The 20,876-nt window shown below is 33.7% G+C and overlaps 1 long non-coding RNA gene across 2 annotated transcripts in view; it reads right to left on the bottom strand.

Moving 5' to 3' along the window:
* Window positions 1-18,407, bottom strand: part of LOC143258208 (uncharacterized) — a 309,532-nt gene extending 291,125 nt beyond the window's left edge. Inside the window, exons 1-3 of one of the 2 annotated variants that reach the window (XR_013032196.1) lie at window positions 18,259-18,407; window positions 17,708-17,777; window positions 16,651-16,666 (exon numbers count right to left, since the gene is read on the bottom strand). This is a non-coding gene — a long non-coding RNA (uncharacterized LOC143258208). Of the gene's footprint in view, window positions 1-16,650; window positions 16,667-17,707; window positions 17,778-18,258 lie in introns of those variants that run through there. The other variant, XR_013032194.1, reaches the window with a different exon arrangement.
* Window positions 18,408-20,876: the final 2,469 nt, after the last annotated feature.

Raw genomic sequence — 20,876 nt, 5'->3', positions numbered from 1 at the left:
GTTTAACTGGTAATGAAAGTTATTTCATTAAACATTAAATACACCTCTAAACTATATTTTATAAAATTGTTTATCAAGTAATTATGGTAACAGTATTTGATACAAACGTAACGTAGGATCACAAGGTACGAGAACAACATATTCCTCATAAATTAGAGGAAGACATCATTGTACGAGGTAAAGTCATGTTCCATCGGACAACAAAGAAAATTTATATCACATTCAAGAAATAATGTTCTATAATATCAACGGTCAGAATTAAAACATAAATACAGTTGTGGCGTATTACGTAGAAAATATCACGAGTTATTTGGTAAATATGTAGCATTAGCTGAAAAATAACTTGAGTTATGTTACAGACAAACATCAATGCGAAAAATGTCCTAACTTTTATCTATTATCAGATAACAAATTAAACACGAGGACAAAATGAAAATGACAGGTGGAAGGAGGCGTGGCCTATGAAGACGTTTACGATTTTTAAAGCTTTTCTTTCGTAGTTGCCGTCTTATTGTTCTTGTGCTGCATTATGCGTCCGTAAGGGCATTAATTTGGTTCGACGATCAACTGGTGTCTTGCCGAACAACCACTCGAATCCTTCTGCTCAACTTCAGCGTAATTTTCTTGAGCCGACCACTTGAAATTCTTGTTCCGTATCCCTCACGGTCTTTTAAGAAATTTGCAACAGCAGTTTTACTGCGTCCAATATCACCAGCGGTGACATGTTGAGAGAGACCTTGTTTTTGAAGCTCGACAATACTGCCACTTTCAAAATTTGTCAACTTTTTAGTCTTTGCCATGTTTTTACCCAATGTAACACAGAAAATGTAAGTTGGAGATGTTGACAACGCTAATGCTTTAACACAAATGACAACATTTCATTACGTGTTTACCGATTAACTCTTCCTTTCAGTATGGTCTTAAACTTTTGACCAGCTGTTATTTAGGCTAATTTCATAGTGTTCACATTTTCCCTATTAAATGCTCAAAAGTTGTTTTTTTTCCCTTTTCTTATTTTCATCTTTCGATGATCTACTCAAATAAGTTGTTAAGTCTGACAACGTAAAATGCATGTTTTTTCTTTATGTTCATTGGCCCTAAGATTTTGGCCAGCAGTGTATGTATTTATCAAATTATATTGAACATTTCAGACACAGGTCTGTTAAAGTTCACCCATTATTTTACAACAACCATACAATTTATTCTTTCGTTTTATTTCTAACTGGAAGGTAAATTTAACTTCTGTTCGAAGATACAAAATAAATAACTATATAAATAATTACAATTTAATGTGTAACATCAAATTAATAACATTTTAACAAAACTTTTATCAGTTGTTTCCGTGAATATTTTCGAGGTTCTTAAATAACTAGGTAAAATTGTAAGTGTTCTGAATCACTAACATTTTAACCTTGATGTTCATCTGATTCCTCACTGGTTCACTCGAAGTTTATTTTCCTTATTATTCAAAATAAACATTTAAAAACGTGTGTAGTTGTATCAAGTTAACCAATGTATCAAAAATTAATTTCTTTGTGAAGTACATTTTTATTCAACCTTTTTTTAAAATTCAAGTAGCTAAGACTTAATATTTACACAAAATATTTGAGTTAAATTTATTCGCCCTATGTGCTTTCATATGGTGTGTATGAAAACAACTCTAGAAATAATATTCTTTCGTAGGTGTTAATAACACGATGATAGCCGATTTAATGTCATCCGTTCGCACAGCAGTAAGTATACAGATTTACGACTCCATACTCAGAGGTTCGATTCGCTTCGGAGGACTCAGAAGACAGCGTAATGTAGCTTTGGCATAAGAAAACATAAACATACATAGATTTAATAGAACGGCTATTTGTTTCAATTCTACTAGTTACATGTTTTTGATGAAAAATTGTTGTTAGAGAAAATACAGCATCAATTAATTTGACACATAATAAAAACAGTTTTCTACCATTCCTTATGTCAAAATTATATTTGTATAATATGTTATTGGATATTTTTGGCTTAATTTTATGCTAGGTTTAATACTTTATGTTTCGAATTTCGCGGAGAGATACGAAAGATTGTTTGTTTTTGTTTTGTTTAATTTCGCACAAAGCTACTCGAGGGCTATCTGCGCTAGCCGTCCCTAATTTAGCAGTGTAAGACAAGAGCGAAGACAGCTAGTCATCACCACCCAACGCCAACTCTAGGGCTACTCTTTTACCAATAAATAGTGGGATTAACCGTCACATTGTACCGCCTCTACGGCTGAAAGGGCAAGCATGGTTGGTGTGACGGGGATTCCAACCCGCGACCCTCAGAGTACGATTCGAATGCCTTAACAATCTGGCCCTGCAAGGCCTGGTATAATCATATAAAAAAGTACTAATTCCGTTGTTGTCAAACACCATATTTTCGGAAAGATATTTCGTTGGTAGAGCGTTGTATTATTACTTTCTAGAAAGTAAAATAAATAATATTTGGTATTCTGTGGTTAATGTCAAAATTTAAATTGTCACATATGATAATTAATAATTTGTTTATTGAAAACTTGTAATAAAACTCCAACTTAAACGTAAATTATTTATTTTATCAATAAAATAATGAAATCTCTCAACATTCACCTAAACATATATACAGTACAGATTAATCTGATACTCAGAATTACGCTTGTAGCAAGCCGTCTGGCCCTGAGGGGTTCTTCGTGCAAACGATTGCGACTCTTTGTGGCGACACACGGGTTCCAGTGTAATGCTGAAATTCATTTCTGCAATGACAGAGCCGTAGCTTACCTATCCCACACAGTGGTAGTCACAATGTAGCGGTCCTCTCTGGTTGTTTTGCAGCGATGACGGCCTTGACCTGTTCTCCTGCCACAAGAGTTCATCTACTAGTAGCGTCGCGAAAGTCAGTTCATGACGCTTGGTGACACACCGAAGCGCTGTACCACTCTCCTTTGGGTCTGGCCATCCTCCAGCAAGCTTAAAAAAATACACTCGTAGACGTACGGATATGTTTTTGATACATAAATTTAGTTACGAGAAAAATATATTGAAACATTTACTTGTTCCTTTATATTTCTTTTAGCAGTATATATAAAAATATAAATATTTACATAAACTCATGTAACGAGTACTATTACACATAAATTCTTGTTAAATTTGGGTTGGTTATAATAGCTTTTTAAATTTTCCGCTGACATATTAATTTCAAATTACATTAAACATTAAGAAGTGTGAAATATTACATTTTTTATTTGCCGAACCAAAGACAATACTATGTCTGATAGTTGGTAGCCTGATAGTTGAATCCCATGGTAAGCAGAGCATAGATAGCCCTTTGTATAGCGTTGTACTTAATTGTAAAACAAACCAAACAAACAAGTACATGAAGTCATTTGGTATTTTATTAAACGTCGCTCATACAGAAGTATTTACAGTGTTATATTGACCAGTTATTATATACAAAACATATTCTTACACTGTGATATAACGATGTGTTCTTCTGGTGTTAGTCTATTTTGAATGCAATACTGCAGAACTGTCTAAAAGTTGGAACTATAAACAAAATCCAAAATGCAAAGTATAGGTAGACGTTTAGTATTCTATTTTATGTATCTAATGATGAAAAATGAATAGCTGTGTTACGCTGTAATTATTAATCACAGATAACACAAAAATGTTTTTTGATTGTACTGAATGTATTACCTGGTAAAAAGTTTAATAATAAGTTAGAATATGTTTACAATTGATGTTATTATTTTGTCACCTCTAATCTGGTGTCGTTTACTTAGCTTAAAGCATTATAGTTTGTTCGTAATATTTAGATGTAGGTTTGATTGTAAAAATTAAAGACATTCATGAAAGATGAAAAAATTAACACACATTATGGTCCACTAGATTTACTAGAGTGTTGATGATATTTGGTTGTAAAACACAATATGTAATTCTCAACACTAGCGCTCTCTGTTCTAATATTTACTGTTAAACTATTAGTGTTTATGTCCGTTTCCAAATACCAGCCAATTTTTATTATACACTTGATTAAACATTACACATACATTATACTATGTGTTCAACAGTTCTGTCAAATATTGTCAATTTTAAATATATTTTTATTACGTCACATTGTTATCAAGCTACATACTATCGAGTATAACGTTCAATAAATCGATCTTTGTGGTGCGAGTTTCTTTCTGGAGAGTTCGGTTACTTGATGAGCGCGTGAGAGTAGAATCTCGTGCCCCGTGGTGTTTTTCCACACGTGCTGCAGCTGTGTCACCTTGAAGTTTTGTCACTCAAAACCGACGAACCAGTAAACATTACATTCATAATTGTTTTCATAAATCTTCACATAAACCAAGATGTTACAGTACACATTAATGTTTTTTTTATTTTCACAAAACATGACCGAAACGATGAGAAACTCAGTTCTCTCACAACCCCGAAGATTTCTTATCTCTAATTTTTTTCTAAATATGTACAAGAAAGAAGACGACAGATTAACCCTAACAGGTAATTAGGTCAGAGTTTCAGATGTTTGAAACTTTAGAACTTTTCATCGCATGTTCAATTAATATTTTATAATTACAGCTACATCTACTTGTATAACCAAACGATAATGATTGAAGATAAATAATCAATGATTTTATATTCTATGTGACATTTGTACATTTTAATTCATTGCATCAACTTGGAAATAAAAAATGTCTTTCAAACGGAATGACACAGGATTTCATTGTACTTAGATATCATCGTTATGGATCGGTACATTTCCAAAACTATTTATATTTGATATAATATTATAGAGTCAGCACTTTGGAACACAAAATTATGATAATTATCAAAATCGTGGAAAAGGAATGACAATCTTACTCATAAATATAATTTAAAGCAGCACCACAACTGTAAAGTTATCGCCACCTACTGTAATAATGAGTAAATAAAATTCAGTTCCAGACATGTGAAGAATTCTTGTAATTTCGAGATTTCTTTCTTTTATTTTATTTTCAGGTTCAATTATAAAATAGTTACTAAAGTCATTTTTAGCCCTCACGTTGCCTTCTGATTAACTAGTTCAGAACTATAAATCCGACAGGTTATGGTTCGGATCCAGAAGTTTGTTATAATCAAAATCAACCAAAACCAAAATAAAAATGAGAAAATCCAAATAATTATAGGTTACAGTGTATAATGTGGAATATAAAATCAAACCTACGTTTTGGAGGTGACTGTGGAAGTAGGGCTCGAATTGCGGTGGGGATACATCATCTGTCAGTCTTAACCTCCCTTCGTCAGTCTCACATAAAGCAATAAAATAAAGGAATAATGATAGAAAATAAAATGATATGAATTAAAGTTTAAGATGTAGGTTCTGAAACGACACATTACATAACAAATATTATGAAATAACACATTTTATAAAATTCTATTGGCATTTAGTTTCTTAGTTGGGTTATAGTTCTCTGACAACCGCATAAGAAGAAAATTTCTTAATCACTAAATTTTCTAAACATGTACAAGTATAGAAGACGACAGAATAACCATAACAAATAATTAGGTAAGAGTTTCAGATATTTGAAACTGTAAATCTTTATCAACTGGTAAAAATGACTTCTGTCATGTGAGAAACAGGAGTATTTCGTCACTCAGGACCAAATGTATATCTACCATCCCGGTATGACCAGGTGATTAAAGAGCTCGAATCGAAATCTAACGGTCTATGGTTCGAATCTCCGTCTCATAAAACTTGCTCACCTTTTTAGCCATGGAGGCGTTATACGTGATGTTTAATCCCACAATTCGTAAGTAAAGGGTAGCCAAGAGTTGCCTTTTCTCTAATTTTACCCAGCTAAATAAGTGACGACTAGTGCAGATTACCCTCGTGTAGGTTTCTGAGAAATTTAAAATCAAACAAAGAAAGAAACGGTATGCCTATATGATTCAGGATATAAATGTCATCAATGTAGCCTGTATACATTTAGTGGAATAAAATAAATGTCTGTATAGACACTTGTATGGTATGTTATAATGTTAAAAACTAAGTATTGACTATAATATAGTACATCGATGTTCGTTTGTTTTAATGTTACAATAGTTAAGTGTGTCCCAGACGATTTATTGATATATAAACCATTTGTGTATAGGCACTATGTATAAATTGTGTGCGGTGGTTAAAATATTTTTTTCACTATTTACGTGGTAATATCCATTCCACCCTAATCACACAACTTCATTACCACTTACAGATTCAAGGTTATTTCCACAACTCATAAGCCACGTTAACTGAAATGTTTTACATGTAAATGACAAATAATCACTCACAGTTTCCTATAAGCTCAGTCTGTTCCTCCACATGTCTCTATGATACTGTAATTTGATTCTTGACGTCAATGTTACTGGAATCTTTCTGATTGGTTGTGATGTTTTAGAAGTATGCATCTCATTAAATATACTACTATAAAAGTATTGTATCCCACCGTCGTTTAATTTTCTATTTACTCTCTAATAAAACGTAAGTTTCTCATAATTTAATAAGAATTGGTGATATAATATTTTATTTCAAAATATGTCGGTGTAATAGCAGTTAGAATGAATATTAAAGATTTTATGTACTTATTTGAATAATTCTTATTATTTGTTGGTAGAAACTAATAATGTGTTTTTTAGTTTACAAGATGTAATTTCGCCACGTACCTGGTAACCTTAACGTTTTTCTATCTATTGTTAAACTGTCTGTGTGTCTGTGCAAAGCCCCTCTACCCATAACTTTCCTCCTCCAACCCCGAAAGACTAGGAAGAATGGAGAAGTTGTCGAGAATATCAAATGAGCTATGTCATGGTAGCTCATGTAATGTAAAGTTGGCGTCTGCAATGGCGGAGTGGGGCGTCCAAAGCACCCGAGGCCTAGGAACACCCAGTCTCATCCTCGCAGGCACCCTCTTCCCCGACTAACCCACCCCGATACTTACTGGGCGGCAAGAGTGTGGGCGTCGCCGAAACCCAACCCTATCACCACCAGACTCGGTGGACTGAGGCTCCATAAAAACGGTGGACACTCCAAGGTCACCCGGGCTGGCCTAAGCCCCCTCCCGGTACCAACCTAACTGGTGTAAGCAGGATGGGCCTGAGCCTACTTAGAGACCCCTACCACCCGAACGGTTCCGATAGCATCCCCAACTCCACAGGTGCCGAAGCCCGTCAACGTGGACGGGAGATACACGGCCTATCCGTCCCGACCCACGAGATATGGTGGGGAAGGCGCCAATTTAGAGGTTCCACATTTTACTGTTGTTGGATTTGGGAAGGATGACAGAATCCTCACCCATTTCCCCTTCTTAGCACGTGGATGACGTGGTCTCGTACTCAATCTTGTGAACTGTCCAGTACGCCCCCAATCCGTCCTTGACGGCATCGTAGGTCAGTTCGAATGGTGCCGAACGGAGAGTCATTCACATAATATTTTGCAGGTCGGCTCCATAGGCACACGCTGGTCCCCAAAGAGAAAATCTCCTTTTTCTCGCTGGGTATGGACGTGTATGGGCGATGCTAGCGTAGCTACATAACGTCCATTTCCCAACTGTTGCAGGCATTCTACCTTGCTTCACCTCAAGGTGGTATTGAAGGCGCCTACGACCGCCGAGGAAAGCGAGGCTGCGGGCACCATGAAGCGGATGGACGTCAGCCGAACAGAATATCGCCAGATAGCCGTAGCGCTACTAACCAACCTGGAAGTTATGTGCACGAAAAAAACAAAAGCATCCAACGTACACAAGCGAAAAAACACTCGAACAAGATACACGGACGATAGTGTACACGTAAAAGCAACCGGTGACAAACACACCCTCCCGCACAGATTAACACAGCTACGAAAATTAAGAACAACACTATTACATTGAGTGGTCAAAGTATCCTACTTTGACATGCTACGTAATAGAACATCCACCGCATCTCAAAATAATATTACCAAGAACCGTCGAACTATCTGATGTTTCTACTACGTTTTATTAGAATGTAAACATACAATTAGACTACGGTGCTGATACTCAACTATTATAGTTGTATTTTTAATGAAATGCACAGTTATAAGAACATCACAACCAATCAGAATGATTCCAGTAAAAGTTTAACTTAAGAATCAAATTACAGCATAATATATAGACATGCACAGAAATACCCACTGATCCAACAGGAAACTTTGAGTGATTATTTGTAATTTGCATGTGATATATTTCTGTTAACATGGCTCATGTTGTGGTGGAATAATCTTAAAACTGTAAGTGGAAATGAAGTTGTATTATTAGTGTGGAATGGATACTACATTGTAAATAGTCATAAACTATTTAAACCCCTGCTCACTCAATGTATATATAATGCATATACACAAAAAATAGTTTATATATCAATAAATCGTCTGGGACACTCGTAGCTATTGTAACATTAGAACAAACGAACCTCGATGTGCGATAGTTAGTAGTTAGTTATTTTAACATTAGAACACACCACATTGGTGTCTATACAGACATTTATTTTATTTCACTAAAATTATACATGCTGCATATATGAATTTTATTCCCTAAATCATATAGACATACTGTTTGTTTCTCTGATTTTAAATTTCTCCTAGATCTAAACGAGGGTTATCAGTACTAGCCGTCACTTATTTAGCTGTGTAAAATCAGAGGTAAGGCAACTCTTGGCTACCCTTTCACTTTCGAATTGTGGGATTAACCATCACTTATAACACTTATAAATATCCTATGTACAGTGAAGAGTATTACATTAGAGTTATAAAACTAAACGTCAACACTTACCTACATATATATCATATACAAAAGGGACCCTCCTTCTGGGGAAAAGAACGTTCGAACATTCAATATGTAAACTGCCCTACAGCCTCCTCCAGGTCCTCCAACTGTAAACACAAAGTAACAGGAACAGCACAGTAAACAAAATGTCTTGAACATACAATGTCATATCTGCAAGTCCTGACATCTTCTTAAGAAGAAAAGTCGTTAACAATAATTTATAATGATTTCTATTGGTCACTATTTATCTAACTGAATCACTCGGCTAATAAACGTTACGATAGTAATCTGTTAACATTATATCACTATTTAGATGTACACTGTACATTATAGTAATATTTTATGATATCCGTTATGTAATCGATCAATAATAAACGTCTTAATTTCAACCGTTTATTGACTACTGTTTCATTTATCATGTTTTTCTTACTTCTTAACTATTTTAGTAGAGGTTATCCATTCTTGTAAGAAATATTTACATGTATCGATATGTTCACCAGTTGCTCCAGGGGCGAAAAAAGGTTAAATGCTTAGATGAAGTTAATACTGGCAGACTGCCAATAAGTTCAAGAGACCATAGTGAACAGATAGATGATGAAATAATATGTTTCAATGATATCTAGAGAGAAATGTCTACTTCTGTAAAATATCTGGTTTGTAGACTCTGGTGGACATATTATTCACTATAATATCGTGAATTGTGATTAAGTGTTCATAAAACAAAAACAAGTATACATTCAAATACATTTCAAAATATCCTATTTATTGCATAACATCAGTTCTTCATCTGTAGAATACGATAATTTAATTTATATATCACGTAGAGAGTGTCACTTTTTATTTTTGTCTATGTTTAATGATGCAGCATTCAGTGTACAGTATTTTATTCCATATACATTAAATATTTTTTCGAAACAACTTAATTAATGAATAGTCAGTTTCTGATTTTACAATTTTTTTTAAGTATTGAAAATCCCAAGAGTAACAGTAAGTATTGTTTTTAAAGAGTAGAGGGTACCACAATCGGACAAGCTTTATGGAATTATTAAAATCCATGGAACTATGTCTCATTTTAGTTTAATGGGTAGTGCAAGTTAAAATTATACAGATGATTTTTAAAGAGTTTAAATAACTAACTGTACTCAACAATTATCCAACCTTATGAAGTTCATTTTTGTTGCTGTGTCAGCTATGGATGTCGAAACCATTTTTCTCTTAACTGTAAAGCTTTCAGACTTTGATTGTCCTCAAAAGACTTCTTCACTGTCACAAAACTGTGAATGGTAAACAATTACAATATCATGTGTATTCATATTAAGGAAGCGGAACCCTGTCACGCAATTTTCATCATGTCAGTTAGGGTTTCTTTTATTCCGAGTAGAATAAATAGGTTCCAACAAGTGGAATCAATGATCGCTCTGTAAAATTATTAGATGTCTAACATCTTTTATATGACCAAATGTTGGCTTCAATTAGTAGTCAATGCGTTGACCATCCGTCTCTTTCTTCTAATTTTACTTTGTATTCTACAATTTAACTACACTGATAAGTCTCATTAATTCTCGTGTTTGTTCAAATAATATACTAGCGTTCATATAACTCATACGATTCTACTGTTTCATTTATAAGTATACTAATTATTCAGTATAATTATCCCATGTATATTTCGTTCAACACGTTGTTTTACTTCCTGATCCTTGTTTAGAACACACGTGTTTTAACCATTGGCCGCACACTATCACACTTCTACATTGTCTTCTTGGACGTTTGCCAGTACTGTCTTCATCACTTCGAACGTCTTCTCCACCTATTATATTACAAATATCTGATATTTTCAGTTTTACATCTCTTTTCTTTCATAATTCACAAATAGGAGACTCTCCATATTCAGAACATTAAAAATACAAATTTGTTTTTATGTTTCTAATGATATTTCAAGAACTGCTTAACCACACATTCTACAAGAAACGAATTTATTCAATTTCAATGTGAATCCAAAACTAGGTAAAGCTTCACTTGTTCTAGAGAAAGTTTAATTTCTTTTTAATCAAGAAAACTTTCCGATTGATTTCATGATCAACTTAACTGAAAATACTGAAATAACAAGAGCCCTGTTTTTAACAAATAGATCAATGTTTAACTTGTAGGGTTAGATATATCAAAATGTCAGGGTTACAAAAACTTCACTAGCTCTAGTAACGACAGGTTTATTATGAACTAGTCTTGAAAATATTTCGTTACAATTTTGTGAAAATATCAGTCGATTGCAAGATCATTACGTGAATCAAACACCAAGCATGCTTTCCCTCTCAGCCGTGTAGGTGCTATAATGTGTATCGGTTAATCCCACTATTTGTTGATAAAAGAGTAGCTCATGAGTTGGCGGTAGATGGTGATGACTAGCTGCCTTCCCACTAGTCTTACACTGCTAAATTAAGGACAGCTAACGCAGATAGTCCTTTCGTGTCTTTCCGCGAAATTTGAAACTAAGCCAAAAATATCCAACAACATCTTCTTGTGAATATAATTTTGACATAATGTATACTGAAAACTATTTTATTATACATAAAATGAATTGTTGTTTTATTTTTTCTAACAGCACCAGTTCTTCATAAATAAGTAACTGGTAGACTTGAAACAAACATCCGTTCTATTAAGTCAGGGTGTGTCTATGTTTTCTTACACTAAAGCCACATCACACTATCTCTCGAGTCCACCGAAGGGGATCGAACCCCTGAGTGTGGCGTTGTAAATCTCTAGACTTATTACATAGACTTGTTACATAGACATTTTTTACTTCCTCGTTATTACAATGAATTAAACGCTCGTAACACGTGTTATTTTTTGCTTATTTGTCTTGAATCGTTATAGTTATATTAAACTTATAGTGCAACAATTCGGGATTCGATCCTTCTGAGGTGGGTAAACAAATAAGACGGACCAGTGTGTAGCTTTGTGAATAAAAACAAGGAAACACAAGTGAGCACATATTGTGTGAGAGTTTTTCTGTTGAACACTTGAAGAAAATAAGAATTACACCTCAATATACCTCAGTGTCTTGTGTTGAAAGATTTATAAACTTTATAACTTCCTGTTCTGCTGCACATAAACATGTAACTACAATTTGGGAATACGGGAAAAACTGTTTACACCATGACAGACTTTACCCAGTATCAGACCTGTATTGAAAATTGCCATCCTGCCGCTAAGTGTTATCAAGACGTAGGGTGAAGTAGTTCCTGAAATACCATATTTTATTTCATGTTTGTTTGTTTTGAATTTCGCACAAAGCTACTCGAGGGCTATCTGTGCTAGCCGTCTCTAGTTTAGCAGTGTACGACTAGGGGGAAGGCAGCTAGTCATCACCACCCACCGCCAACTCTTAGGCTACTCTTTTACCAACGAATAGTGGGATTGACTGTACATTATAACGCTTCCACGGCTGAAAGGGCGAGCATGTTTGGCGCGACGGGTATGTGAACCCGCGACCCTCAGATTACGAGTCGCACGCCTTTACACGCTTGGCCATGTCGGGCCTTTTATTTCATGAACTGACGAGAAATATAAAATGGAAAAGACCGATTCTTCTCTTCAAATTTTACTTTTGTGACCTGGGTAATGAAAATTTCCAAATTTACCCATATTTCAGAACTTTCTAGTGATCTTGGTCAAACAAAGTGGTATGACGATTTTTTGATATGTAGGCTCAAGGAGTGGAATTTGTTAGATGAAAGTGTGAAAGTCGCAAATCAGAGGAAGCGTTACCGACATTTTTCAAACTACTTCACTCGTCAAGATGGGATCTGGTTCTGCTTCTGCCACAATGAGTTCAGTCTCTGTGAGGAGGCACAGTGTCAAGTGTGAACCTTGAACCTACAAACAAATAAAGATAGATCCTGGAGTGCACAGAATTCCCCAAGAAGCTCACTAAGAAAGGGAAAAAAGCTTGGGGTAGCTTTGTCGCAGTAATTCGGGGCTTCTTGGGCAATCACAAGACCGAAAATTATGTGGAACTGGTTGAGGTTCTGGTGAAGAACTACGGCAAAATGGGCTGCAGATGTACCTGAAAGTCGATATCCTTGACGCTCATCTTGATAAACTTAAGAAAATCACGTGAGCATACTCAGAGAAGCAGGGCAAGCGCTTCAACCATGATGCACTGGACTTTGAATGCCTCTACCAAAGAGCGTATAATGGAAAAGACACGAGTCTGCAGGGCCCCCCACTCCCCCTCACTCTCTTCTCCCAGCTCTGAGAGACTGGTCAGACTGGGGAAACAGACCAAACAGGCAAACAAGCTAGGTGATGGGAGCTCGTCCAACGTCGGAGTTGGAGCTAACACAGCGGCAGAGAAAGGAGACAGAATACCCGAGGTCTGGGCACGGGATCCCTCAGAATCCCAAGCAGGAGAAGCCTGGGCCACCTCAGAGGTGCCATCTCCCCAGCCGACACCCCTGGACAGAGGAGATTGGACCTTCCTTGTAGGATCCTACCCCAACACTTACATGTGTGGTAAGAGCGTGGGTGCTATCACAGCCCTCAACCCCCCTCCCACCCGACACAGAGGCCTTGAGCCTCCACTGAGGCATCATCCTGTTTGTCCAGAGACCCCTCAGGGCCCCACCCAAACTGGGACTAGCAGGAAAGGCTGGAACCTCCTCAGACTGTCCCACCCCCCAAACGACTCCTGAAGCTTTCCTATACGAACCTACAGTTCCCTCAAAAACATGCGACGCGGAACAGTCGCACGATCAAAAAATTATACCACATTTTCTATAATAACGCCTGTTATTAAAGAAAATTATCGATTGTGTTTTACAAGCAAGCATCATCAAATCTAGTTAACCATAATGTGTATTAATTTTTTTGATCTTTCATAAATGATTTTTTTTTTACAATCAAACCAAAATCTAAATATTAACAACAGACTGTCACAATATAAGCTGTACAAACAACATTAGTTTATACGTGACTAAATAATAACATTAATTTTAAACATATTCTAACTTATACTTATTATCAGACTTCTTTACCAGGTAATTCATTCAATACAATAGTTTAAGTTTGAGGTAAGAACTTATTGATAGTTCAACTAAATACGTTTTAAAATAGACTCCTAACGTTAAAGTGTTTAGTTACTTAATAAAATAGAAATATTTTCTATGGTAAATCACAAGATCGCAATACTGCTGTTCATTCTTCTTTATTAGATACATAAAATAAAATGCTAAACAACTTCCTGTACTTGTTTCTTTGATTTGTTTGGGAATTAAGGACAAATCTATACAATGGGCTATCTCTGCTCTGCCCACAATCGGTTTTGGATCCCTGATTTTAGCGTTGCTTCTTGTACTTTAACACATTGGTTTTGTTTCATGTTCCGGCGTTAAGACAATCACATGTAACTTGCTGTATAATCACTCAAACTATTTATCCGTATAATAATAATACAGTTCACAAACTACCAACTAATAGACATAATATTATTTCTGGCTCAGTGAATGAAAACTTACAAATATTTTAAATGTAGCATTTGACACTTCTATGTCTAATGTAATTTGATACACGTCCATATATTTTTTAAAATACCATTATAACGAAATAAACCGAAACATAAAATAATTTCTATATCGTGTCAATTGTTTCATGAAGTTTAAGAAAATATTTTTACATTAAAACAAAACTAAAATGACTCCTAATAATTTTAAAAAGCAATCAAATTTCAGACGAGTTAAAGTTATTCAATATATAAGTATGTGTTATTCCATTTTTCTTGGCCATTTTACTTGTGTACAAGCTGTTCAGTTCTACACTTTTTACAGCAATTGAATATCAATAAATTCTCTGTACAATGAAGAGAATTATATCAGGGTTATAAAAGCTGAAAAGTCAACGTTTTCCTACATGTATGTATATATTGTGAGTGTCTGAGGAAACGTTTGAACGTTTAATACATTACATGTTTTTATAGCCTTCTCCAGGTTCCAGCTAGAAACTTTAAACAACAATGTTTTATAAATACTTTATTAACCTCTACAATGTAGTATCTTCGAAAATTACAGCTATAGCAGTTATTAGGATTACATCAAGCGTTGTTTTTAAATCGCTGTCTTCCCTTTGGTCGGTAATTAAATATTATGGACGTTAGAAAATAGCTTTAGTGTTTCTTCCATAAACACAACACGTTATATTAATTTTTTTGTCTTCATCCAAACGTTTTTATTTCCAACTCTTTAAATTTTACTATTGTCGTTATTGTTAAGATAAGGTTGAACACAAATGTTTTACCTTCCGTATTGTTTTTCATTCATGAAACTAAATTCCGAAACAGCTTCTCAACGCCTTCACATAGTCCCTTATGGCATAACGTTAAATTAAAATAGTTAGAACATTTATATCCGTTGTATTATTTCCTGGTGAAGACAGCAAATAGGCAATGTGACTTTGTTCTTTTAACACATAAAGTATTTAGATATTTATATCGTTCTGTCATATCATAGAAATAAAATATTCTTTCGTTCATCTTTATTTTAATGAAAGAATAAATTCCTTAGAATCGGCGAGTATTAGAACTATTACCATGTGATTTAGACATTTTAGTTATAATGTGAGAAGCCTAGGTAACTTTAAATCAATGTAATACATATGGTTATAGTTTGGTTTAATTTATTTTACTCAGTTATAAAGAAATATCTTTAAACACCTTTATTTAGGACACAATCTGGATCACGATTTTTTACGTTTCAACTTTTGCCTCAACGTTAGTTTAAGACGAACCAAAACATATCATAAAATAAAAATTGCGTGGAAGGTTTCTCGTCAAATGGTTCCGAACCGTAAGCTCTCGGATTTATATTTCTGAAGTAGTTAACCAGAATACAATGCGAGAGTTAAGAACTACTTTAATAACTATTTTGTAATTGAAAGCAGAAAATAATAAAAAAAAAATAACGAAATTACAAGAATTTTTCACATCTGTGGAACTGTATTTTGTTTACTTATTATTACAGTAGATGGCACTGAGTTATATTTTATTTATGAATAAGGTTAGCTTTCATTTTCAGTATTTTAACAATTATTATAATTACGTGTTGAAACGTGCTGACTGCATAATATTATATGAAACAAACAGGTTTGAAAATATATACTGCTGCATAACGATGACATCTAAGTATGATGAGATCCTGCGTCATTTTGTTGAAATACATTTTTCTATCAACTTTTACAATGTGGTACTAATATGACATACCCAATAATGTTTTGTAACATAAAATAAAAGATCATTGATTACTTATCTACAGTCATTATTGTTTGGTTTTACTCTTTAGATGTAGATTTAATTATAAAACATGTCATTACATGTTTCATTGCATATTGTGGCCCAAATAATGTTTTGGATTGTCGAACATGTTTCATGTTATTAGACAGTAACAGAAAAAAATTATCATAGCTACCAATATGTGATAGAGCTTTCTAATATTTGCTTTTAAAATAGTAAGTTTCATTGTTTATAAGAAGCTTTAAAGAGAAAGAAGTGACTTCGACAACTTACAATGTTAAAATCGAGGTTTCTATCCTTCCTATGGTCACAGGAATAGTTGTCAGTTTTGTGTCTACTAATAAACAAACACACAAATCATTTTTATATTTTTTATTGATAAAGCAATTCCATGTGAAAACTGTAGTATACTCAGTTTTGTTTGTTTTCTCTTTTACCCTAACAATCCGACACCAGATCGAGTTCCAAGCCCGATACCAGATCCATTTTCAATTCCAACACCATTAAAACAACAATAATAAGGAGGAACATCACAACAAGCGTATATTGTTGCACATATGATGCCATCTCGGCAAGTCCCACACCTTCTCTCACTAAAGAAAAATCACATCATTGGAAGACATATCACTGATAATATTTTAATATGTTTTTTCTTTACTCCATATTTATCTATTTGTGAAACCTAACCGATAAACACTATGTTCATAAAACTCTTAAAATTACATTATTGGAAAGAAATTTCTAAGAAAACAATAAAACAAACTAACACAGTAACCAACACCTTGATGCAGGCTTGATTTTGGTTTTAAAAGTTACTGAGTAAATATATCATGCACTTCCCAGTATATGGACAATATTAGTTCAATTTAATGTTTTATGCCATTGAAAATTCTTAGTTGGTAAGTAATGAGTTTACGATCTGTATGAGAGGCTGATTTCATTAGATCCTAAGCTAACCTCCTTACTTAACCAATCACTTTTGTTTTGGAAAGCACATGAGGATTTAAAGGTATTCAAAAAAAAAGTGCGTCTTACATGGCATAAAATAGGTATATTGTTTTCACAACTATACACTGTTATAACAAACATGACCACACCAGATAAATCACCAAACAACTGTCGTATTATATGTAAATGAGTTAATACACTTCTTCATAAATAACAAAACACATCCGAAACGATTATCTATTATTGTTAACATTCATTAATTTCAGTTTTATATTCAGTTGTAACAAACAGAATTTCAATTAAAAGATTTACTTTCAAAGTTATAAGGAGAAGTCTTATAAAATAGTATGGTTGTGTTACCCTGTATTGTTGTTAACATATGAAATCATTTCGAAGTAATTTGAATTCTTACTTTAAATTCCAGTAAAATATCTAATCGTCAACAGAAGTATTATTTTCACACTCATTCATTAGAAACGTAGACAATATTCGAATTTCTAGATACACATTTTCGTTATAAACTATCTTACTTTCATTAAATATTAATCTTAAAAACCTCCATCCATGACAAACAATAAATAAAACATTGTAGTAGGTTTTTAAAGGGTAAAGACAAACGTATCTTATAATTGATATTTCTATCATAACGTTTAAACTGTTTGTATGATCTCTGATTTTAATCTCACCTGGAGTTGATTCCAACAGTGTTGTAAACATCAAAAGTATAATAATTGTTATAGTCTTCATTTCTCCGATCTGTTAAAATCAATATTAACGTAGTTATTGAAATTTAACTTTCAACGTAACGTAAAATAAAATTTCAAAGTCTAGTAAAACCCATGAATGCTATATCTTGCTAGCTTCAGATATATCAGAACACAGTAATTTTTATGCACGAAAGTAAAATGTATAGAAGAATTAGGGTCATGATCTATCACAAGGAGACTAAAACCATTAAAATAACCGCTCGACATCTGACCTATGATTTGAAAATAAATTTTCATTTCCTTAATACACTTTAACAGTAAAATGATTTTATTTGATTGATTATTCGGGTCTTGTTGTTGGTTGTTAGATATAAGCTTTCTCTAAGAACGAAGTTTGTACTTTCTTCTATTAGTAAGTTAGAAACTTCATTCGTAAAGAAATATTATATCTATCAACCAACAACAACACCCGTATGATATATCAAAACACAGAGACAGTTTAACAATAGACAGAAAAACGTTAAAGTTACCATGTACGTGGCGACATATCATCTTCTACACTGAAAACAAATTATTAGTTTCTACCAATAAATAATTATAATTATTCAAATAAGTACATAAGATCTTTAATATTCATTATAACTACTATAACACCGACATATTTTCAAATAAAATATTATACCACCAATTCTTTTTGAATTATGAGAAACTTACGTTTTATTGAGAGTAAATATATAATTAAACGACGGTGGGATACAATACTTTTTGTAGTATATTTAATGATATGCATACTTCTAAGAACATCCCAACCAATCAGAAGGATTCCAGTAATATTGACGTCAAAAGAATCAAATTACAGTGTCATAGAGACGTGTTGAGGGACAGACTGAGCTGAAAGGAAACTGTGAGTGATTATTCGTCATTTACATGTAAAACATTTCAGTTAACGTGGCTCATGAGTTGTAGAAATAACCTTGAATCTGTAAGTGGTAATGAAGTTGTGTGATTAGGGTGGAATGGATATTACCACGTAAATGGTGAAAAAATATTTTAACCACCGCACACAATTTATACATAGTGCCTATACACAAATGGTTTATATATCAATAAATCGTCTGGAACACACTTAACTATTGTAACATTAAAACAAACGAACATCGATGTACTATATTATAGTCAATACTTAGTTTTTAACATTATAACACACCATACAAGTGTCTATACAGACATTTATTTTATTTCACTAAAAGCATACAGGCTGCATTGATGATATTTCTATCCTGAATCATATAGACATACCGTTTCTTTCTTTGTTTGAAGAAACCTACACGAGGGTTATCTGCACTAGTCGTCACTTATTTAGCTAGGTAAAATTAGAGAAAAGGCAACTCTTGGCTACTCTTTTACTTACGAATTGTGGGATTAATCATCACGTATAACGCCTCCATGGCTAAAAGGTAAGCAAGTTTCATGAAACGGAGATTCGAACCATAGACCGTTAGATTTCGATTCGAGCTCTTTAATCGACTGGCCATACCGGGACGGTAGATGTACATTTGGTCCTGAATGACGGAATGCTCCTGTTTCTCACATGACAGAAGTCATTTTTACCAGTTGATAAAGATTTACAGTTTCAAATATCTGAAACTCTTACCTAATTATTTGTTATGGTTATTCTGTCGTCTTCTATACATGTACATGTTTAGAAAATTTAGAGATTAAGAAATTATCTTCTTAAGGGGCTGTCAGAAAACTATAACCGAAGAAAGAAACTAAATACCAGTAGGATTTTTAAAAATGTGCTATTTCATAATATTTGTTATGTAATATGTCGTTTCAGAACCTACATCTTAAACTTTAATTCATATCATTTTAATTGCTATCACTATTCCTGTATTTTATTGCTTTATGCGAGACTGACGAAGGGAGGTTAAGACTGACAGATGATGTATCCCCACCGCAATTCGAGCCCTACTTCCACAGTCACCTCCAAAACGTAGGTTTGATTTTATATTCCACATTATACACTGTAACCTATAATTATTTGGATTTTCTCATTTTTATTTTGGTTTTGGTTGATTTTGATTATAACAAACTTCTGGATCCGAACCATAACCTGTCGGATTTATAGTTCTGAACTAGTTAATCAGAAGGCAACGTGAGGGCTAAAAATGACTTTAGTAACTATTTTATAATTGAACCTGAAAATAAAATAAAAGAAAGAAATCTCGAAATTACAAGAATTCTTCACATGTCTGGAACTGAATTTTATTTACTCATTATTACAGTAGGTGGCGATAACTTTAAAGTTGTGGTGCTGCTTTAAATTATATTTATGAGTAAGATTGTCATTCCTTTTCCATGATTTTGATAATTATTATAATTTTGTGTTTCAAAGTGCTGACTCTATAATATTATATCAAATATAAATAGTTTTGGAAATATACCGATCCATAACGATGATATCTAAGTACAATGAAATCCTGTGTCATTTCGTTTGAAAGACATTTTTTATTTCCAACTTGATACAATGAATTAAAATGTACAAATGTCACCTAGAATATAAAATCATTGATTATTTATGTTATATCATTATCGTTTGGTTACACAAATTAGATGTAGCTGTAATTATAAAATATTGATAGAACATGTAATGAAAAGTTCTACAGTTTCACAAATCTGAAACTATCACCTAATTACCTGTTACGGTCAATCTGTCGTCTTCTTTTCTTGTACATACTCAGAAAAATTAGGGATAAAAAATCTTTTTCTTCGGAGTTATCAGAAAACTGAGTTTCTCATCGTTTCGGTCATGTTCTGTAAAAATAAGAAACTAAAGTATTTTAATGTGTACTGTAACATCGTGGTTTATATGAAGATTTATGAAAACAACGATGAATGTATTGTTTCCTGATTCGTTGGTTTTGAGTGACATAACTTCAAGGTGACACAACTACAGCACGTGTGGAAAAACACCACAGGGCACGAGATTCTACTCTCACGCGCTCATCAGGTAACCGAACTCTCCAGAAAGACACTCGCACCACAAAGATCGATTTATTGAACGTTATACTCGAGAGTATGTAGCTTGATAACAATGTGACGTAATAAAAATATATTTTAAATTGACAATATTTGACAGAACTGT

This window comes from Tachypleus tridentatus, chromosome 7, assembly GCF_004210375.1.
Source record: "Tachypleus tridentatus isolate NWPU-2018 chromosome 7, ASM421037v1, whole genome shotgun sequence".
Taxonomy (NCBI): Eukaryota; Metazoa; Arthropoda; class Merostomata; order Xiphosura; family Limulidae; genus Tachypleus; species Tachypleus tridentatus.
The sequence above is the reverse complement of the archived record's forward strand: the minus strand, read 5'-3'. Positions and strand labels throughout refer to the sequence as shown.